The sequence below is a fragment of the Schistocerca piceifrons genome, chromosome 6 (genome assembly GCF_021461385.2).
Source record: "Schistocerca piceifrons isolate TAMUIC-IGC-003096 chromosome 6, iqSchPice1.1, whole genome shotgun sequence".
NCBI lineage: Eukaryota > Metazoa > Arthropoda > Insecta > Orthoptera > Acrididae > Schistocerca > Schistocerca piceifrons.
This window is the reverse complement of record NC_060143.1, coordinates 547,002,228-547,026,514: the sequence shown is the minus strand read 5'-3', so window position 1 is coordinate 547,026,514 and position 24,287 is coordinate 547,002,228.

The window sequence follows — 24,287 nt, the reverse complement described above, 5'->3', positions numbered from 1 at the left end:
CATACCACGATTGTATTGTCCGGGCTGTGTGAATTATCATCCTGAAATATGGCATCATTGCTGGGGAATGTTCACATAATCGTTGGCTGTAACACGGCCTTTGAGAGTAATGACAGCACCAGAAGAATACCATGATATGGCTACCCACACCATCACACTTCCACCTCCCTGCTTAACCCCTGGAATCAAGGAATCAGGACTGTAGGCTTCTTTTGGCGTTCTCCAGACGTAAACCTAACCCCATGTTAGAAATAACGAAAACGATGACTCATGGGACCATATGACACGTTTTCACTGATCAGTAGTCCAGTATTTATGCTCCTGACACCATGTTTTACGCTTCTTTGCGTTGGTTGTCGCCACTAATGGTTTCGGTATTGCAGCTCGTCCATGAATATTCGCTTTATGAAGTTCTCGGCGGACAGCGTTGTACATACGGCTCTCGAAGATGGCTATTGAGTCTGCAGTCACTTTAGTCGCCGTAGTTTTGTGTTGTTTTGACAAAAAAAATGGTTCAAATGGCTCTGAGCACTATGGGATTTAACATCTATGGTCATCAGTCCCCTAGAACTTAGAACTACTTCAACCTAACTAACCTAAGGACATCACACAACACCCAGCCATCACGAGGCAGAGAAAATCCCTGACCCCGCCGGGAATCGAACCCGGGAACCCGGGCGTGGGAAGCGAGAACGCTACCGCACGACCACGAGCAGTGGGCTGTTTTGACACAATTCGTGTTAACGCACGACGATCTCTGTCCTCTAATTTTCATTTCTACCCAATATTACTTTTACACGATGATGTCTGTCATGTTTTGTATAGGGTGTCATGAATGTTGAAACAGTTGCTCTTGAAACATTCAGTAGGTTGTCTGTGCTGGTTACTCATGCCCCAGCTAATCGGGCCTCCACAGTCTGCCTTCTTTGGAACTCTGTTAGGTCTCTCACTGCACATCGGCCTCGGCCTCTGGATATAAATACAAAGTGTACACAACTCGTAAACAAGCTGGACTAAATGCCTAGTCCGTACAGAACACGGGCAGTCCAGCGCGACACGTACCTTACCTGCGCTGTTGACCGTCAAACACAACCATCGCATTACTATCACTGTTCACATTATTTTGCCTATCCTCTGTATTTTCACACCCTGTCCAACTCATTCTCGTCAGTCCCCCCTTCCCGAAAACTTGTTCCTGCCCTTTTTCGGCAGAGTTCTCTATTTACGTTAAGATCATTTCTAACAGCCGTTGTCACTGTCTTTCAACCTCCTTCTCTTCCTATATCCATTCCACTACTGATAATGCTGCACATAGCTACAAATGTATAACCTAATTTATATCATTCTCAATATCCGTACTTCTACCGCTGTTACTACACTACAGGCCATTAAAATTGCTACACCACGAAGATGACGTGCTGCAGACGCAAAATTTAACCGACGGGAAGAAGATGCTGTGACATGCAAATGATTAGCTTTTCAGAGCATTCACACAAGGTTGGCGCCGGTGACGACATCTACACGTACTGACATGAAGAAAGTTTCCAACCGATTTCTCATACACAAACAGCAGTTGACCGGCGTTGCCTGGTGAAACGTTGTTGTGATACATCGTGTAAGGAGGAGAAATGCGTACCATCACGTTTCCGACTTTGATAAAGGTCGGATTGTAGCCTATCGCGATTGCGGTTTATCGTATCGCGACATTGCTGCTCGCGTTGGTCGAGATCCAATGACTGTTAGCAGAATATGGAATCGGTGGGTTCGGGAGGGTAATACGGAACGCCGTGCTGGATTCCAACGGCCTCGTATCACTAGCAGTCGAGATCACAGGCATCTTATCCGCATGGCTGTAGCGGATCGTGCAGCCACGTCTCGATCCCTGACTCAACAGATGGGGACGTTTGCAAGACAACAACCATCTGCACGAACAGTTCGACGACGTTTGCAGGAGCATGGACTATCAGCTCGGAGACCTTTGGCTGCGGTGACCCTTGACGCTGCATCACAGACAGGAGCGCCTGCGGTGGTGTACTCAACGACGAACCTGGGTGCACGATTGGCAAAACGTCATTTTTTCGGATGAATCCAGGTTCTGTTTGCAACATCATGATGGCCGCATCCGTGTTTGGCGACATCGCGGTGAACGCACACTGGAAGCGTGTATTCGTCATCGCCATACTGGCGTATCACCCGGCGTGATGGTGTGGGGTGCCGTTGGTTACACGTCTCGGTCACCTCTTGTTCGCGTTGACGGCATTTTGAACAGTGGACGTTACATTTCGGATGTGTTACGACACGTGGCTCTACCCTTCATTCGATCCCTGCGAAACCCTACATTTCAGCAAGATAATGCACGACCGCATCTTGCAAGTCCTGTACGGGCTTTTCTGGATACAGAAAATGTTCGACTGCTGCCCTGGCCAGCACATTCTGCAGATCCCTCACCACCTGAAAACGTCTGGTCAATGTTGGCCGAGCAACTGGCTAGTCACAATACGCCAGTCACTACTGTTGATGAACTGTGGTATCGTGTTGAAGCTGCATGGGCAGCTGTACCTGTACACGCCATCCAAGCTCTGTTTGACTCAATGCCCAGGCGTATCAAGGCCGTTATTACGGTCAGTGGTGGTTGTTCTGGGTACTGATTTCTCAGGATCTATTCACCCAAATTACGTGAAAATGTAATCACATGTCAGTTCTAGTATAATATATTTGTCCAATGAATACCCGTTTATCATCTGCATTTCTTCTTGGTGTAGCAATTTTAATGGCCAGTAGTGTATTATTATTATTGACATTATTATTACTATTATCAGTATTATTATTATTACAATTGCTGAGAAGGATTTGTAATACGTTTGGTGTATTTTGCTCCCTGTCAGATGTAAGAGAGCGCCTTAACCTGAACTGGTTAAATAAGCAATAAATAAATAATAAAATGCCGTCTGTCTTGGGTTCTTCGGTCAACGCATGTTTGATGATTTCTCTGAAGTTTTGCCAGCACGAGTGGCTGGCATCGTCAGAGCTGGCAAAACGTGAGAAAATCATCAAACAAACGTCGGTCAAAGAACCCGATGCAGTACCCCACAGGCTGTTTGTCAACAACTGGCCACGAAAGCGTTAACAATTTTGTAAATATTAAAATATCTAGACCGTTCCAGTCTCGAATAGCACGTGAGAAAAAGGAACACGAAGCTCAACCCAAGCGAGTTCCGGTTTCTCTTATTTTATTACACTGGTCGTTTCACCCTCCATATATGGTGCTGAACAAAACATTTTCACTTTCGAAGCGGGAAGTTACTGACTGAAATTTCGTGAAAAGATATGGTCACGACGAATAATGCATCCGTTTTAATTATTGCCGCCAGAACTTAATCATATCCTTGACACTCTCCCTCCCATTTCGCGATAATGCAAAAGGAGCCACCCATCTTGGGACTTTTTTTCATATCCTCCGTCAGTCCTATCTGGCATGAATCCAACACTGCGCAGTAATACTCAAGAATAAGACGGTCAGAGGTAATATAGTCAGTCCCTTCACTTGATTTGTTGCATTTGCAAGTGTTCGCCACCCCACAGTACTTTTTTGGTGTACATTGTTGAAGAGTAAACTTTGATGTAAGCGTGACATGCACCCTTCCTTCTGCCGTTCCTTGTGACATACCACAATAAAACATTTACACATGAACTAGTACGATTATTTCACACAAAATGCTATAAAATATCATTATGTTATTTAAATTGAACGACACACCTTTATATGGAAGATAACGCAAATCTCAAGCACATTGACTACTCATGTGCGTTTGGACCATCATTGTACGATATTGTAATTATCTTTATAGTGACCCCTTATTTATCATTACGAAACGTCTGACCAAAACAATCAACGCAAATTTAGTATGGCATGCTGGGCAATCAACAAACATTCGAGAAATGAAGTCGAAAGGAGGAAAACATAAAACTTAGTAATGTTGTTCCGTTACTGGAAAATCTGCAATGTAGTGAGTGGTGTTTCTTGCAAAAAATATTACAGAAAGAGCAGATATTCAAAATACGAAGTTAAAATTTATAAAAGTTACTAGTAGATTTAAAAAAGAATTTTGTGAAGTCAAAATATATCAAAAAATTAAACAAAATCGAGGAAGTTGAACAGCTACAAACAGTGGACACAATGAGAGTATTAATCAAGCTGATATGTCTCAAACCAAAAGATAGAAAGCATCCTAGCAGAATAAGAAAAGTAAAAGGACTCTAATAGGCATTTAGTTACCTGACGTGGGAAGGATAGAAGAGAATCTGCAATCAACAATTTTGTTTGTTACAATTCTTTCGAATTATAACGAATCTTAAGGTGCAGAAGCACATAGTTGAGATGAAATTACCAATCCCAGTAAAATAAAACAAAATAAATGTGAGTCAAAAGTATTGAATTATAACATGAAAGTTATTACATGTGTAATGCGACACAGAAACAGCGTAAAATAAATATTTGGTAACTGTAACAGGAAATACACTGATGCAAAAAAAATCACGGCACCAAGAAGGAGTTGTTCGACATAAACGGAAGTTGGTAGGCGTTTTCCTACGTATGAAAGATGATGTCTGTTCCAGTTTCATGCCAGTGCGTAGTAGCTCCACTATCAGGTTTGTATTGAATACACGCTGTAACGGTCGTGAGCTTCAGTTATCTTCGAGATTGGATGTAGTGAGCTGATGTTTGATCTAACGAATTTTTTTTTTTGGGGGGGGGGCATTGGGGGAGACTGGAATTGACGCAAAAATAATCATTGAAGGATTATTTGATTAAACAAAGACTTGAAAAGTTTGTTGCTATACTTGAGTTCCAATGATATCAAGGACGTGTGATCATTGGTCACTCTGGCCTCTACAACTCAAGGATAACTTTGAGACAAATACATAGGTTTACTGCTAGAACAGTTTCCAAACATTTAACATTGAGACAAATACATAGGTTTACTGCTAGAACAGTTTCCAAACATTACACCTTAGCAATTAGTTCTGCAGTGACATATAAAGTTTAGTTCATTGCTTGTACATATCTTAGTTCTGTGTAACTCGGAGTAATCTGCTTCATGCCACTGCTGCTGAAGTCGTCGTCCCAGTCCACTTCATCTGCAATCTGGATCTAGTTACGTGAATTCCATGAAGTAATCCAGGTACCAAGTCGTTTTATAGTGGTTTATTAGTGACAAGCTGCACACGTCTTCTTGGTGGGAGCCCACTCCACATAACACTCACAAAACCATAGTACAATTAGATGGTTACACTGACGTGCGACACTAGTCGCGTCTCTGAACTGCCTGCAACTGACCTTTTTTTTTTTTTGAGCCTTCCGCTCCCCATATTTATATGTTGTTAACAATGAAGTTAACAAGATTATAGTGCAAATTTATAAAATTAACAATGAAAAGTTCAAGGTTATGATGAATAACTATACACAAAACCTTCGTATTTTGTGCCCGAACTGGTATATACAATATAAAAGATTTTTACATAAGATATACATGACATTATACAAAATAGTGAAAAACATCAATGCCAACCTAATTCTTCTTAATTGTGACTTCATTAGTGAATGCAAAATAATGGTAGCATATACTGGACGAAGATGACATACAAGTAAACAAATGAAATAATAAATTCTATGAAATTTACTGTATTACACGAAATAACTTATTAGATACTATTGGAATTACGAAACTTTCAATGAATTGCCTCTTCGGACAGCATTTCATTAGGGTATCGGCAAAGGAATGTAAAACAAGGTCGGTCAGCGTGGGAATGGCTGACCTCTTCTCACAGCCTTCTCTTCTCTGTCGTTCCCGACTGGCGTGCAGGCGCCGGTTTTACGCCGTAACAAAAATGACATCGTCGTAGTCAAGTATGGGGAGTATTAGTGTGTCTACAAGCTTCTTTTTAAGTTCGAAAGGAAATATCCTTTTAGTATTTCTGTAGTGACTGAAGCGATGCTGACACCTTCTTATAGACTGCAGTTGTGTTTTCAGACCAGTCTATATGATGGTCCAGAAGTATTACGAAGTTCTTTGCAGAAGAGGAAAAAGTTATTTCCGTGCCGTTGAGAGGTAATGATGGAAACTATTTCCTGAACTGAGGGGTAGTAAATGTGCTGTGGGCGACTATGATTGCTTGCATTTTAGACGGGTTAAGTTTCAAACTTCTACATCTACATCTACATCGATGCCCTGCAAATCACATTTAAGTGCCTGGCACTATTTCATAAACAAGAATGCCTTTTAAGGCAACAAAGACGTCATTATCAACACCTCACTGATTCTGATCGAGGTCGTGTAATAGGGCTATGAGAAGCTGGATGTTCCTTCCGCGATACTGCAGGAAGACGTGGCAGCAATGTAGCCAGGATACTTCAATGCTAGCAGCAGTGTTCAGGAGGAAGTACGGTAGCAAGTAGACCAGACTCCGGACGGCCACGTAACACTGCCGAGAGGGAAGACTGTCGTGTCCGGCCTATGGCTCTGGAGGATCGTACTGCATCTACGGCAGCAGTCTGAGCAAAAGTTGGCACCACAATGACACAACGATGTGTTACAAATCGGTTACCTCAAGGACAGTTCTGTACCAGACGCCCTGTAGCGTGCATTCCACTGACTCGAGGCCACAGCCATTTGCGCCTTCAGCAGTGTCAAACTCAATGCAGGCAGGGTGCGGGTCTGTTTTCTGACGAAAGCTGATTCTGTCTCAGTGTCAGTGATGGCCATGTATTGGTCAGAAGGACGCCATTTTTGGGCATGCAACCAATCTGTCTGTATGCTAGACACAAGGGACGTTGTAATGGTTCTTTATTTACGTGACCATTACGGCACTCCAACCTCAGTTCTCGATACCAGTAATATCGTACTACTTTTCTGCGAAGTAACAGACATATTTTTGTGACAATATTCATATTTGGTTTTATTAATGTATAGGTACTCCGATGTATCGATATATTACAGTGATATGGTTGTTGTGTGTATTCATTTCTGCGAGACTGTCATAATCTTTGACTTACTTGTAACTGTTTTGGCGCGAATGCGCACAGAGCAGTCTTTGTTTCACTGTCCGCCCCGGTAGCTGAGTGGTCAGCGTGACGAACTGTCAATCCGAAGGGCTCGGGTTCGATTCCCGGCTGGGTCGGAGATTTTCTCCACTCAGGAATTGGGTGTTGTGTCGTCCTAATCATCATAATTTCATCCCCATCGACGCGCAGGTCGCCGAAGTGGCGTCAAATCGAAAGACCTGCACCAGGCGAACGGTCTACCCGACGGGAGGCCCTAGCCACACGACATTTCCATTTTTTTGTTTCACTTTGCGGAAGTTAAGTTGTTATTTCGCTTTGTAAACGAACAGTCAAGTCTTGTGTTTGGTTAAAGTGGAAATTAAATACAAGAAGATTGACACAAAACTGTTTTCTTCATGATGTGACAATTAAGAAGAAGTATATGTGAATTTACAAGAAGTTTAATAAAAATGTGGATCGTGAACACCAAGTCAAAAATTATTTCTACCATACCATTGTTCTGATATGGGATTGTTTTATCATTAAGAATTTCCTGAATACGCTTTTGTTAGGTCTTCAAATATTGCTAAAGTACAGATTTGGACCCTCTAGCAGTCAAAGTGGAATCACCCTAGAATCAACAAGATGAGCTATAACAACTTCGACGAAATCTACGTGGGAATCCATTCAAGATAAGTGCCAAAATTAATAACTTTTTTACAGTGACTTCATTATTTCCATTCTGACGATACCACCCACAGTCAATAACTTTGTTGTTGCCCGATAAAGCGAACATATGCTGCGTGAGCAACATTATTAATCTGATTTCTGACCTACTTTGCAAGTGGTGGTATTGTTAGAAGGTGCAACTGGAGTTAAGGTCTAGGATGCGATTTCATATGAGAGCAGCAGTACTCTCGTGAGTTCCCACCCACCCTGACTGCAAATTCGTACGTCAATCCGGTGACTCGACGTGCTGTACTGTTATTCAAGAACAGCATTCCAGGGGAATGTTCTGCAATAGGATAACGGTCACCCATATACCGCTGTAGTAAATCAACGTACTGTACAGAGTGACAACACCAGATCTGTGTCCAATCGAGGACATATGGGATATCATCGGACGACAAATCCAGCGTCATCCAGTAACGGCGTTGACTGTCCCTCTATTGACCGGTCAAGTGCAGCACGTATGGAACTCCATCTCCCAAACTGACAACCAGGACCTGTACAACACAATGCATGCACGTTTGCATATTCGCGTTCAGCATTTTGGCGGTTGCACAGGTTGTTAACGTACCAGCATTTCACATTTGCAATGGCTTATCTGGCCCATATACACTGCTGGCCACCGTAAATGCAACACCCTGAAGGAAGCATCCGAATCAAATGAAATTTACACCATGGGTTTGCAGCGATGAGATATTCAACTGATTAGAATTTCAGCGCAGACGCACATCACGAGCGCCTGTGGCTCCACCTCATAGCGCCATTTAACGCTTGGCGATTTCGACGAGTGTACGTTCGGCACGTGTGTTTACCTTGTGGTTGTTTCACAAGACGATCAGTTATGCCTCGTAGACAACAGAGAACATCGTTTGATCAAGTATCCGAGTTCGACAGAGGAAGGATAGTGGCTTACCGAGATTGTGGATTATCATACAGAGAAATCGCTAGTCGTGTTGGACGAAACCAAACAACTGTAATGCGGATATGTGACCGTTGGATGCAGGAGGGTACGACGGACCGACGTGGTCGATCGCACTCACCTCGGTGCACCACTGCACGTGCTGATAGGCAAATTGTGCGCATGGCAGTGACGGATCGCTCAGTGACATCCCGAACCATAACACAGCACATTGCGTCTGTAACGCATCATCCAGTGTCTGCGCATACCATTCGACGCCGTTTACAGCAGAGTGGTCTGTCCGCAAGACGTCCATTGCTTCGTCTACCATTGACGCAGAACCACAGACGTCTCCGTCGCCAATGGTGTGATGACAGACGGATGTGGACGGCAGAATGGAATGACGTTGTCTTTGCTGACGAGGCACGCTTCTGTCTGCAGCACCACGATGGTCGGATTCGAGTGTGGAGACACCGTGGAGAGAGGATGCTGGACAGCTGCATTATGCACCGCCACACTGGTCTTGCACCGGGTATTATGGTATGGGGCGGTATTAGATATTACTCTCGCACGCCTCTAGTACGCATTGCCGGTACTTTAAATAGCCGGCGCTACATATCCGAGGTGCTGGAGCCAGTTGTCCTTCCTTACCTTCAGGGCTCGGCCACAGCCATATTTCAACAGGATAATGCGTGACCACACGTGGCACGCATTGTCCAAAGGTTCTTCGTCAATAACCAGACTGAATTGCTTCCCTGGCCGGCTCGCTCTCCGGATCTTTCGCCGATAGAAAACATGTGGTCCATGGTTGCTCAACGAGTGACCCAGATTACATCCCCAGCTGCCACACCAGATGATCTTTGGCAACGTGTGGAAGCTGCTTGGGCTACTGTACCCCAGGAACACATCCAACGTCTCTTTGACTCAATGCTGAGACGTGTGGCAGCGGTGATCTCCAACAATGGCGGCTACTCTGGCTACTGATTCTGGCAGGAACCACATGTCACAGACGTCTGTAAACGTAATCATTTGATACTTGGTCAACATGTTATCTACAAAATAAATTTTGTTGTGCTACCTCTTGTCTTTCTTGGTGTTGCATTTACGGTGGCCAGCAGTGTATTAACACGTGATCTTACAGTGTTAAAAACTTAAGTACATTACCTAGACAAATGTATTCCCGAAATTTCGTTAGTCTACATTAATTATTTTTTGGTGGTGGGATTTTTTTCCGTCAGTTACATAAGCTAAACTGTACGTCAGCAAGTATCAAGAATTACACTTACCACAGGTAAGTAAAGTTTTTCACTGTTACTCTGTCCTCATAGATGACAACAGTAATTATACCCTGATGGTGGCCAATTAACTAAATAAACGACTGCTGTAGAACATCGATAGGTTTCTAACTCTGACGTTGTTCCACTTAAACAGAGACTGAACAATCAGTTCACGTTTCTTTTTTTTCTCCCCTTCTTTCTTCCTGCTGTAGCACAACATTTCTAAAGTTTCTCTTGCCTCCTTGGCATTACTGTTTACCTTTAACGTTTGACATTGACATAATGCAACACAAGAGACAAATATTTTCAGAAATACTTCCTGAAATTTAAATTTTTATTTGATGATAACGATTCTATCTAGTTCAGTAAACCTTTTCTTGCTATTGCAACGGGTTTCTACCTAAAAGTCATTTAGTATACAGGGCGAATCTAAATAGAAGGAGTTTCTTTCCCTTACAGTGCCTCATTAGCAGAAAAGACAGGTGCAGATAAGTAACAGTTCATCTACATCTACATCTACATCCATACTCCGCAAGCCACCTGACGGTGGGAGGCGGAGGGTATTTTGAGTTCCGCTATCAGTTCTCACTTCTATTCCAGTCTCGTATTGTTCGTGGAAAGAAAGGTTGTCGGTATGCCTGTGTGTGGGCTCTAATCTCTCTGATTTTATCCTCATGGTCTCTTCGCGAGTCATATGTAGGAGGGAGCAATATACTGCTTGACTCCTCGGTGAAGGTATGTTCTCGAAACTTTAACAAAAGCGCGTACCGAGCTACTGAGCGTCTCTCCTGCAGAGCCTTCCACTGGAGTTTATCTATCATCTACGTAACGCTTTCACGTTTACTAATGATCCTGTAACGAAGCGCGCTGCTCTCCATTGGATCTTCTCTATCTCTTCTATCAACCGTATCTGGTACGGATCCCCCAACGGTGAGCAGTATTCAAGCAGTGGGCGAACAAGTGTACTGTAACCTACTTCCTTTGTTTCCGGATTGCATTTCCTTAGGATTCTTCCAATTAATCTCAGCCTGGCATCTGCTTTACCGACGATTAATTTTGTATGGTCATTCCAATTTAAATCACTCCTAATGCTTACTCCCAGATAATTTATGGAATTAACTGTTCCAGTTGCTGATCTGCTATATTGTAGCTAAACGATAAAGGATCTTTCTTTCTATGTATTCGCAGCACATTACACTTGTCTACATTAAGATTCAATTGCCGTTCCCTGCTCCATGCGTCAATTCGTTGCAGATCCTCCTGCATTTCAGTACAATTTTCCATTGTTACAACCTCTCCATGTGTTATAGCATCATCCGCAAATAGCCTCAGTGAAGTTCCGATGTTATCCACAAGGTCATTTATATATAGTTTAGTAGTTACTTTGGACTTGAATCGCGTGAGGGACTCGATTTAGGTAGATCGATTTTAGGGCAACGGCATTGATATGATAACTGTTTCACATGATACCCACTTAACACCTGCACCTTTAAGAACATCATTGGCTTACTAAATACAGTACTAAATGCTGCAAAATGTTATTCACCGTGTGTACCTTGGCAGCTGCTCACGGAACGCGTCGGACACGCAACCTGGGGCTCAGCCAACTGCCGCGGTGCTGGTAATAACAATCAGCGGCCGACGCTGTTTACACTGCAGGCGCCCGCCGTTGTCCTCTCAAGTTCAACGACCCCATGCTGTTCTGGTCTGCAGTGCGAAGAGTCATTTCACCCAGCTGCCCACACTGTTCAGTTTTGGTCGGGTCTTTTCATCTCAGAGTAACTGCTTCAGACCACACCCATTTGGCCCGTCTGGCCATCCTGATGCAAACTGCCAGAAGCCAGTGACGGGATGGTTCGGTCGAAAAGTCGTGCCCGATTGCCTTTTCTTTGCTCGTTCTTTTCGAGGAACACTACTGTAAAAATTTAGAGAAACGGCACTTGAAGCTGATTACAGAACACGAAGAAAAGATACGAGAAAGTAGGCCTCATACAGAGGAATATAGATAGTCGTTTTTCCCTCGTCCTCTTTGCAAATGTAACAGAAAAGGAAATGACTGGCAGTGGTACTTTATACTACGCAAGCCATCCAACGGTATGTGGCGGAGTATGTATGTATGTATGTAGATGCAGCTGTGGAAATGTAGAGACCGAATAACGCCTCCCCAACACTGCCTGCCTATCATGCGTTTCCACATCTTGTGTGATCGATGCAGCACTCCACGCCAGACAATCTCGTGCAAGTCTCTTCATCTCTGCGAGACGGCTAACCTGTTTGCTGTAGCCAAGATCTGGCCTCCCTCCGTAACTTTTGTAGTGGCGTGGCAAGACAGCCAAGCCACTCGGAGGTAGCCGAAAGGCACGCGTTAAGCTCACGCAGATTGGCGTGAGGTCTGGAACAAGGTAAAGCAATTATCCTATAAAGAAAAGAACGTAGTTCTTGCAATACTTAACTTTAATCTATAATTGGTGTACATCGCTCTTGACTGTACATGCTTCACAATATAACTGGTAATGCCGCCTTGCTAGGTCGTAGCAAATGACGTAGCTGAAGGCTAAGCTAACTATCGTCTCGGCAAATGAGAGCGTATTGGTCAGTGTAGCATCGCTAGCAAAGTCGGCTGTACAACTGGGGCGAGTGCTAGGACGACTCTTTAGACCTGCCGTGTGGTGGCGCTCGGTCTGCAATCACTGACAGTGGCGACACGCGGGTCCGACGTATACTAACGGACCGCGGCCGATTTAAAGGCTACCACTTAGCAAGTGTGGTGTCTGGCGGTGACACCACAACTTTTACTTCTCATACTTCCCTCCATTACCAAAATGACTGTCATTGATGCTTCTAGACGTATTGTGTCAACGATTCCCTTCTCATAGTCGCGTTGTAGCATAAATTACTTTCATTAGCTTCGCGATATACCCTAACAATCTTCGGTATTCTTCTGCAGCACTACTATTCAGAAGCTAGTCAGGTCACGTCTGTGCTGTTTCTCGTCCACGTTTCACTCCCCTACAAAGTTAAACTAAAGACAAGTATTTTGAAATCAGGCTTCCTAGCACTTAACTTTATACTCACATCAAAAAAAGTTTTGCCTCACCTAGGTTCAGTGAGTTCCGGAACCTGTGCAGAAAATTAGAATAGAGATCGAGATAAACATCATTTCCGCCCTTTTTATTGCTCATGAAAACCACACATTGCGTGTTGTACCTCCATACAGCGAGACGTTCAGAGGTGGTGGTCCAGATTGCTGTGCACACCGGTACCTCTAATACCCAGTAGCACGTCCTCTTGCATTGATGCTTGCTTGTATTCGTCGTGGCATACTATCCACAAGTTCATCAAGACGCTGTTTGTCCAGACCGACCCACTCCTCAACGGCGATTCGGCGTAGAACCCTCAAAATGGTTTGTGGGTCACGTCGTCCATAAACAGCCCTATTCAATCTATCCCAGGCATGTTCGGTACTGTTCATGTCTGGAGAACATGCTGGCCACTCTAGTCGAGCGATGTCGTTACCCTGAAGGAAGTCATTCACAAGACGTGGAAGATGGGGCGCGAATTGTCGTTCATGAAGACGAATGCCTCGTCAATATGCCGTCGATATGGTTGCACTATCGGTAGGAGGATGGCATTTACGTATCGTACAGTCGTTAAGGCGCCTTCCTTGACTACCAACGGCGTACGTCGGCCCCACATAATGCCACCCCAAAACAGCAGGGAACCTCCAACTTACAGCAACTCGCTGGACTGTGTTTCTAAGGTTTTCAACCTCACCGGGTTGCCTCCAAACATGTCTCCGACGATTGTCTGGTTAAAGGTATATGCGACACTCATCGGCGAAGAGAACGTGATGCCAATCCTGAGCGGTCCATTCGGCATGTTGCTGGACCCATCTGTGCCGCGCTGCATGGTGTCGTGGTTTCAAAGATGGACTTCGCCATGGAAGTGGGGCCCGCATCTCGTGGTCGTGCGGTAGCGTTCTCGCTTCCCACGCCCGGGTTCCCGGGTTCGATTCCCGGCGGGGTCACGGATTTTCTCTGCCTCGTGATGGCTGGGTGTTGTGTGTTGTCCTTAGGTTAGTTAGGTTTAAGTAGTTCTAAGTTCTAGGGGACTGATGACCATAGATGTTAAGTCCCATAGTGCTCAGAGCCATTTGAACCATGGAAGTGGGGAGTGAAGATGCGCATCATGCAGCCTATTGCGCTCAGTTTGAATCGTAACACCACGTTCTGTGGCTGCCCGAAAAGAATTATACAGCATGGTGGCGTTGCTGTCAGGGATCCTCCGAGCCATAATCCGTATGTAGTGGTCTCCACTGCAGTAGTAGCCCTTGGGCGGCCTGAGCGAGGCATGTCATCGACAGTTCCTGTCTCTCTGTATCTCCTCCATGTCCGAACAACATCGCTTAGGTTCACTGCAAGATGCCTGGACACTTCCCTTGTTGAGAGCCATTCCTGGCACAAAGTAACAATGCGGACGCAATGGAACCGCTCTATATGATGGTTCAAATGGCTCTAAGCATTATGGGACATCTGAGGTCATCAGTCCCCTAGACTTAGAACTACTTAAACCTAACTAATCTAAGGACAGCACACACATCCACGCCCGAGGCAGGATTCGAACCTGTGACCGTAGCAGCAGCGCGGTTCCAGACTAAAGCACCTGGAACTGCTCGGCCACAAGGGGCGGCGAACCGCGCTATTGACCCTCTCGGCATGGTTGAACTACAGACAACAGGAGCCGTGTTCCTCCTGCCTGGTGAAATGGCCGGAACTGATCTGCTGCCAGCCCCTTCCGTCTAATAGGCGCTGCTCATGCATGGTTGTTTACATCGTTGGCCGGATTTAGTGAAATCTCTGAACAGTCAAAGGGACTGTGTCTATGATACAACAGCCTCAGTCAACGACTATCTTCGGGAGTTTTGGGGACCAGGGTGATGGAAAACATATTTTTAGTGTGTAGAAGGTGTCCCATGAGGAATGGTCAAGTAGTGAGGGATATGACAGGAACCATCATTCGAAGCGAGATGCCTGGTAGATATGGGCTCTAGAGTCCATCCGTTAAGAGCTATGAGGACTTCTTCGCCTTCAGTACTGTGGAATCTCTTCTACTGCAAGCTCTTTGCTTTACATATTTTGGGAGGTGTAGTATGGATAATATCAAGAAAAAAAGTACGGTAAGCATAAGCTCTAAAATGCACACGTTATGAGCTATGAGCGCTTCTTTCATCTCCGCTACTGTGAAACACACATTTCTTTAGGTATCCATCTTAGGGTCGACGTGCACACTTTTTTTTATTATTTTTGTCACTACCACCTCCGGAAATGTGGAAAGCAAATATCTTGCATCAGAAGAGATTTGTTTCACTGTATAGAAGAAGAATAAGTGCTCATAGCTTTGAAGGTATGCGATTTATAGCCCAGCCGGCCGGAGTCGCCGAAGGGTTCTAGGGGCTTCAGTGTGGAACCGCGCGACCTCTACGGTCGCAGGTTCGAATCCTGCCTCGCGCATGGATGTATGTCATGTCCTTATGTTAGTTTGGTTATAGTAGTTCTAAGTTCTAGGGGACTGATGACCTCAACTATTAAGTCCCATAGTGCTCAGAGCCATTTGAACCATTTTTTTAGAGACCATGTTTACTTTAAAAGTTTTTCTTGTTTTGGTCCTTAATGGCATCTCAAAAAATATTGAAAAGGCAGAGAGTAGTGGGAGTTTGTTTTGCAGTATTAAAGATCAAGAAATGTGCATAGCACTTGATGCATGCATTTTAGAGCTCACGTTTACTTTTTTACTTCAAATGATCGTTCTTGTCATATTCGTGATTACTGACCACTAGCTGAGTACCCGGCGCTGCCTATGTGTTCAAAAAAAATGGCTCTGAGCACTATGGGACTCAACTGCTGAGGTCATTAGTCCCCTAGAACTTACAACTAGTTATACCTAACTAACCTAAGGACATCACAAACATCCATGCCCGAGGCAGGATTCGAACCTGCGACCGTAGCGGTCTTGTGGTTCCAGACTGCAGCGCCTATAACCGCCTATGTGTCTATGTATTCCAGTTCCGTTATCCCATCTCCTCCTTCCCCCTCCTTTCTGTTCACCTCCTTCCCCCTCTCTCCATTCGGGAGGACGACGGCTCAAGCCCGTCTCCGGCCATCCTGATTTAGGTTTTCCGTGATTTCCCTAAATCGCTACAGGCAAATGCTGGGATGGTTCCTTTAAAAGGGCACGGCCGATTTCCTTCCCCATCCTTTCCTCACCCGAGCTTGCACTCCGTCTCTAATGATCTCGTTGTCGACGGGACGTTAAACACTAATCTCCTCCTCCTCCTCCTCCTCCTCCCCCTCTCTCCCACCACCACAACCACCACTATCTCCTCGTTATCCTCTCTCTGTCCGTTTGCTCCCTTCCGTCCATCTGCTCCTTCTCCTTATTTCATTCTCCTCCATTCCAAACCCCTCGTCTACCTCCTTCTGCCACCTTACCTCTTTCTGTCTCCTTCCATCTCCTCTTCCCGCTCTCTCTGCCCAACTCCTCCCCATTTCTCTCTCTATCCATGTCATCTTCTTCTCTTTCTCCTTCCATCTCTTCCCTTTCTCTGTATATTTCCCTCTTCCTCTCGATCTTTCCACCTCCTCTATTCTCATGTCTGTGTCCATGTCCTCCTTTCCCCTCTCTGTCTTTCCATCTTTTTCTCCCCCTTCTCTCAATACATTTCACCCCCACCACAGTAGGAGGCTTCTGGTTCTCACCGTTCACAATTTCTTTTTAGATAGTAATATATCTACCATGCATGGTAGAAATCGCCCCAGAAGCTTATGATGACCTTTTTAGCCACAGCTTTATAGCCTACGCACATGTCACGAAATTACACATATATTTTACGTATATCATGCGTATTTGTAGTCATATTCGCCTGTATCTACAATGAATTTCTTCTAGTAATTTCGATTTCATGCAGGCTCAATTTTATGACGTGATAAGTCCTGAATTATGTGTCGTACAGTGATGTAATTTTGCAGGTACATACAGTGGAATATACACACATCACCCCGGTTGCCACAACTGCTGAAGATATACGTTGACTGTGGATATTGTATCACAGACGCAGTTCCTTTGACTGTTGAGAGACGTCACTACACCCGCCCAAAGACGTAAACAACCATTCATGAGCAGCGCCTACTAGACGGAGGGGGTTCCTCCGCCGATCAGTTCCAGTCATTCAACCAGGAAGGAGGTACACGGCTCGTGTTGTCTGAAGTTCACCGATGCGTAGACGCTCAGTACCGCGGTTCAATCGCATCCGCATTGTTACTCTGTGCCACGAAGGGCTCTCCACAAGGGAACTGTCCAGGCGTGTCAACAAAAGCGATGTTGTCCGGACATGGAGGAGATACAGGGAGACAGGAATTGTCGATGTCATGCTTCGTTCAGGCCCCCCAAGAGCGACTACTGCAGTGGATGACCGCTACCTACGGATTATGGCCCGGAGGAACCCCGACATCAACGCCACCAACTTGAATAATGCTTCTCGTGCAGCCACAGGACGTCGCGTTGCGACTCAAATTGTGCGCAGTAGGCTGCGTGATGTGCAACTTCACTCCCGACGTCCATGGCGAGGTCCATCTTTTGCACCACTACACATGTAGCGCGGTACACGTGGGCCCAACAACATGTCGAGTGGACCACTCAGGACTGGCATCACGTTCTCTTCACCGATGAGTGTCGCATACACCTTCAACCAGACAATCTTCGGAGACCTGGTCAGGCTGAACGCCTTAGACACACTATCCAGCGAGTGTAGGAAGGTGGAGGTTCCCTGCTGTTTTGGGGTGGTATTATATGGGGCCGACGTACGCTGCTGGAGGTCATGAAAGGCGCCGCAAAGGCTGTACGATACGTGAATGCCATCCTCCGACCGATAGTGCAACCATATCGGCAGCATATTGGCGAGGCATTCGTCTTCATGGAGGACAATTCTCGCCCTCATCGTGCACATCTTGTGAATGACTTCCTTCAGGATAACGACATCACTTGACTAAAGTGGCCAGCATGTTATCCAGACATGAATGCTATCGAACATGCCTGGAATAGATTGAAAAGGGCTGTTTATGGACGACGTGACCCACCAATCACTCTGAGATATCTATGCCGAATCGCTGTTGAGGAGTGGGATAATCTGGAGCTACAGTGCCTTGATAAACTTATGGATAGTATGACACGACGAATATAGGCATGCATCAACGCAAGAGGACGTTCATCTGGATATTAGAGGTACCGGTGTGTACAGCAATCTGCACCACCACCTCTCAAGGTCTCGCTGTTTGGTGGTACAACATGCAGTGAGTGGCTATGATGAGCAATAAAAAGGGCGGAAATGATGTTTATGTTGATCTCTATTCCAATTTTCTGTACAGGTTCCGGAACTCTCGGAACGAAGGTGATGCAAAACTTTTTTTGATGTGTGTATGAATACGTTGTGCGAAATGTATCACGAAAATAGTAGTAACGAAGAAGTACATTAAAACGTCAAGCCTCTAGCGGAAGTTTTAGTGCTTAGACATCGAAAATGTAGTAAGTGATAAACTTCTTTCTTTTCATCATTCCGTGAGAGCTGTCAGGGAGAAAATGTTTCTTAAAGGTTTGAAATTATGTGTAAAGTTTTTGCAAGTTAGTATGTGTTCTCATTCTCAAATTCTGGAAGAGTATGGTCTGGGTATTTGCATGTGGTGAGTTACACATTTTTTTTCTCGCTCCCCTTCCCAGCACCCCTGCGACAGGTGGTTTTTACAGCCGCAGTGCATCTTTACAGACACCAAGTGATATGCATACCAAGTTTGGCTGTAATCGATTAGGTACTTTAGGAGGAGATATTAAACATACTTACAAACGTACATCGTTATAAGATACAGTGATTCTTTTTAGTCGCTGCGCATTTTATTCATTCGTTTCGCCTACCGTTCTTTTTTACCGTTTTGCCTATTTATTCTCCAAATCGTATTCCTTTCATTTTGGAGTTTAATTATTCAGTGACTGGTTCTTTTTATATCGCATTATTTGGCAACCTGTTCCTCAATATCCGACTTCAGATTTGCTGTTGTTGTAAACTGCTTAAAGATTTCTTTTAAGGCTCTATGTTTCTCATGAACTGTACCATTTGTTGTAATTATTTTGGTCATTCTATTGTAAATCAAATGTGTATTCTGATAAGAAAAGTATAGTCCGTCACGACCCGGAGTCACTTCCACATTTCAGCCTGTGTTGCTGCTAACCCTGCGGTATTACCTCGTCTACAACTTTTAGCGTCTCATTTCGCAACCTAATTCCCTCTGCATCACTTGATTTCAAATGGTTCAAATGGCTCTGAGCACTATGGGACTTAAAAGCTACGGTAATCAGTCCCCTAGAACTTAGAACTACTTAAACCTAACTAAACTAAGGACAGCTGATCACGAGGCAGAGAAAATCCCTGACCCCGCCGGGAATCGAACCCGGGAACCCGGGCGCGGGAAGCGAGAACGCTACCGCACGACTACGAGCTGCGGACTCACTTGATTTAATCCATCTACAGCCCATTACCCTCGTTTTACCTTTGTTGGTGTTTCTTAGGCTGCTACTCTAATTATGCAGACGCTGTACTAACTGTACATGGATTACACTAAGCAAGTGGGGGGTGACGGTGGAGGGGGACGGCGGTGGACAGCATACATACATCTCAAAACTACGCAATATCTCCTCAGTAAAGCAACATTGGGGAAAGTGGCAACAAAACGACTATTCACGTTGGTATGTGGAATATATGAGTCTGGCGATATACCATCTGACTTTCGGAAAAGCATCATCCACACAATTCCGAAGACGGCAAGAGCTGACAAGTGCGAGAATTATCGCACAATCAGCTTAACAGCTCATGTATCGAAGCTGCTTACAAGAATAATATACAGAAGAATGGAAAAGAAAATTGAGAATGCGCTAGGTGACGATCAGTTTGGCTTTAGGAAAAGTAAAGGGACGAGAGAGGCAAATCTGACGTTACGGCTAATAACGGAAGCAAGGCTAAAGGAAAATCAAGACACTTTCATAGGATTTGTCGACCTGGAAAAAGCGTTCGACAATATAAAATGGTGCAAGCTGTTCGAGATTCTGAAAAAACTAGGGGTAAGCTATAGGGAGAGACGGGTCATATACAATATGTACAACAACTAAGAGGGAATAATAAGAGTGGACGATCAAGAACGAGTGACCGTATTAAGAAGGGTGTAAGACAAGGCTGCAGCCTTTCGCATCTACTCTTCAATCTGTACATCGAGGAAGCAATGATGGAAATAAAAGAAAGGTTCAGAACTGGGATTAAAATACAAGGTGAAAGGATATCAATGATACGATTCGCTGATGACATTGCTATCCTCAGTGAAAGTGAAGAAGAATTAAACGATCTGCTGAACGGAATGAACAGTCTAATGAGTACACAGTATGGTTTGAGAGTAAATCGACGAAGGTAATGAGAAGTAGTAGAAATGAGAATAGCGAGAAACTTAACATCAGGATTTATGGTAACGAGCTCAATGAAGTTAAGGAATTCTGCGACCTAGGCAGTAAAATAACCAATGACGGACGGAGCAAAGAGGACATCAAAAGCAGACTCGCTATGGCAAAAAAGGCATTTCTGGCCAAGAGAAGTCTACTAATATCAAATACCGGCGTTAATTTGAGGAAGAAATTTCTGAGGATGTACGTCTGGAGTACAGCATTGTATGGTAGTGAAACATGGACTCTGGGACAACCGGACGAGAAGAGAATCGAAGCATTTGAGATGTGGTGCTATGGACGAATGTTGAAAATTAGGTGGACTGATAAGGTAAGGAATGAGGAGGTTCTACGCAGAATCGGAGAGGAAAGGAATATGTGGAAAACACTGATAAGGAGAAGGGACAGGATGATAGGACATCTGCTAAGACATGAGGGAATGACTTCCATGGTACTAGAGGGAGCTGTAGAGGGCAAAAACTGTAGAGGAAGACAGAGTTTGGAATACGTCAAGCAAATAATTGAGGACGTACGTTGCAAGTGCTACTCTGAGATGAAGAGGTTAGCACAGGAAAGGAATTCGTGGCGGGCCGCATCAAACCAGTCAGTAGACTGATGAAAAAAAAAAAAAAAAAAAAAGGAACAATAGGTTGCTCATTCGAAGAACTTGACAGGGTACGTGCCTGCAGCACAAAGCGCTCGCAGACGCCTTCTGCATGGGCGCCAACACAGTGTACGCGCCCGGCGTGCCAGCCCGAGGCTGCGCTTAACGAGAAGCGGCCGTAGTGACCGCACGCCGACCCGCACGTAGTAACAGCGCGCGCCCTGGAAAGCTGACGAAACGCCGAAGCAACGTGAGCCGGCCTGCTGGAGGGAGGTACCGGGAACGGCGGACAACAGCTGCTGGCTTGGGCTTCGGCAACTCGAGCAGGCGCTTTCCAGCAACTGATGCCATCGAACAGGGCGCGTGGCGTGACGGGAAACGCATTGGAAGGGCGCCACAGGTTCCTTCGTGGAAGCCAGTCTGGGTCACGTGGCCCTTGACCCGTCTACTGTGCGTCTCTTGTGACAGACCAACTGTCATGCATTAACAAGAAAACTTTTCATTCGCACATTGAGCACTGTGAACCGGACTACCTTCTATCATGGCTGGACAAAAAACCCACGCAGTCTGAGCGACCGCTGGTCTTAGCTTTAGTGCCTTCCCTCTGTGTTATGAAAAGCGGGACTAAATTACATGTACACAACATCTACATCTACATCCGTACTCCGCAAGCCACCTGACGGTGAGTGGCGGAGGGTACTCTGAATACCTCTATCGGTTCTCCCTTCAATTCCAGTCTTGTATCGTTCGTGGAAAGAAAAATCGTCGGTATGCCTCCGTGTGGGCTCTAATCTCTCTGATTTTATCCTCATGGTCTCTTCGCGAGTAATACGTAGGAGGGAGCAATATACTGCTTGTTCTCGAAACTTCAACAAAAGCCCGTACCGAGCTACTGAGCGTCTCTCCTGCAAAGTCTTCTACTGGCGTTTATCTATCATCTAAAAAAGTGGTTCAAATGGCTCTGAGCACTATGGGACTCAACTTCTGAGGTCATCAGTCGCCTAGAAATTAGAACTAGTTAAACCTAACTAACCTAAGGACATCACAAACATCCATGCCCGAGGCAGGATTCGAACCTGCGACCGTAGCGGTCTTGCGGTTCCCGACTGCAGCGCCTTTAACCGCACGGCCACTTCCGCCGGCTTTATCTATCATCTCCGTAACGCTTTCGCGATTACTAAATGATCCTGTAACGAAGTGCACTGCTCTGCTGGATCTTTTCTATCTCTTCTATCAACCCTATCTGGTACAATCCCACACTGCTGAGCAATATTAAAAAAAAATGGTTCAAATGGCTCTGAGCACTATGCGACTTATCTTCTGAGATCATCAGTCCCCTAGAACTTAGAACTACTTAAACCTAACTAACATAAGGACATCACACACATCCATGCCCTAGGCAGGATTCGAACCTGCGACCGTATTGGCCACGCGGTTCCAGACTGAAGCCCCTAGAACCGCTCGGTCAGTCCGGCGGCAGCAATATTCAAGCAGTGGGTGAACAAGTGTACTGTAACCTACTTCCTTTGTTTTCGGACTGCATTTCCTATTATTCTGCCAATGAATCTCAGTGTGGCATCTGCTTTACCAACGATGAACTTTATATGCACACTCCATTCTAAATCACTCTTAATGCCTACTCCCAGATAATTTTATGGAATTAAAAAATGGCTCTGAGCACTATGCGACTTAACTTCTGAGGTCATCAGTCGCCTAGAACTTAGAACTAATTAAACCTAAGGACATCACACACCCATGCCCGAGGCAGGATTCGAACCTGCGACCGTAGCGGCTGCTCGGTTCCAGACTGCAGCGCCTAGAACCGCACGGCCACTCCGGCTGGCATTTATGGAATTAACTGCTTCCAGTTGCTGCTATATTGTAGCTAAATGATAAAGGATCTTTCTTTCTGTGTATTCGCAGCGCATTACACTTGTCTACATTGAGATTCAATTGCCATTCCCTGCACCATGCGTCAATTCGTTGCAGATCCTCCTACATTTCAGTACACTTTTCCATTGTTACAACCTCTGATACACTACAGCATCATCCGCAAAAAGCCTCAGTGAACTTTCGATGTTATCCACATGGTCATTTATGTATACTGTGAATAGCAACGGTCCTGCGACACTCCCCTACGGCACACCTGAAATCACTCTTACTTCGTAAGACTTCTCTCTATTGAGAATGACATACTGCGTTCTGTTATCTAGGAACTCTTCAATCCAATCACACACTTGGTCTCATAGTCCATATGCTCTTACTTCGTTCATTAAACGACTGTGGGGAACTGTATCAAACGCTTTGCAGTTCGCGTCATATTTCCTTCTAAAAATCGAAGTTTCAACCCCTCTGCTGGGATCTTCTTCAGGATGTTCCGGTGTCCACCATTGCTAGAACACTGCCAGAGACCAGCGTCGCGTTCTCTTAAAAAGGAGAGTTTTCCCGCTTTTATGCTGAAGAAGTGGGAGTATGGGCTGAAATTCTTGTGGCTACCATTGACGTTCCATCGTCATAGGCTAATATTCCCGCTCTCATGCAGAAGAAGGGGCATTATTGGCTTAACTCTTATGGACACTATTGGTCGCCCATCGTCATTGGATAGGAAGGCACTACTCCACGCTTACGCTGGAGAAGGGTTATTGGTTGAAATTCGCCCTACTGCGGTTGTTTGGCCATCGTCATTCACTAGATGCGAAACTGATAGAGCCAGAGAGGAGGGAGGGGGGGGAGATGTTTACCCAAAATATAACTGTCCGCCGAGGTGACATGCAGTACGTTGTTTGTATTGCTCGCACACCGTGGCCGTATATTCACTTCCTTCATGGCAGGGAGCCACGATGCCGGAATCCTATAGCCGTCCTCTCTATTGAAATTACATGCATTCTTGGAAATGTCAACCGCTTCTCCGACTTTTCTTCTGTAAACGTTGGTTTCCTTAGCCAGCAACGTACGTTATTAAAATCGATGTAAGAGCCAAAATTCTCATGATGTTCCGATACTGCCGCTTTCAACTTCGTTTTAGCCGTGTGGCGTTCGTAATCCTAAATGCGTGCCGGTCTCTGTGGCCGAGTGGTTCTAGGCGTTTCAGTCCGGAACCGCGCTGCTGCTACGGTCGCAGGTTCGAATCCTGCCTGGTCATGGATGTGTGTGATGTCCTTAGGTTAGTTAGGTTTAAGTAGTTCTAAGTCTAGGGGACTGATGACC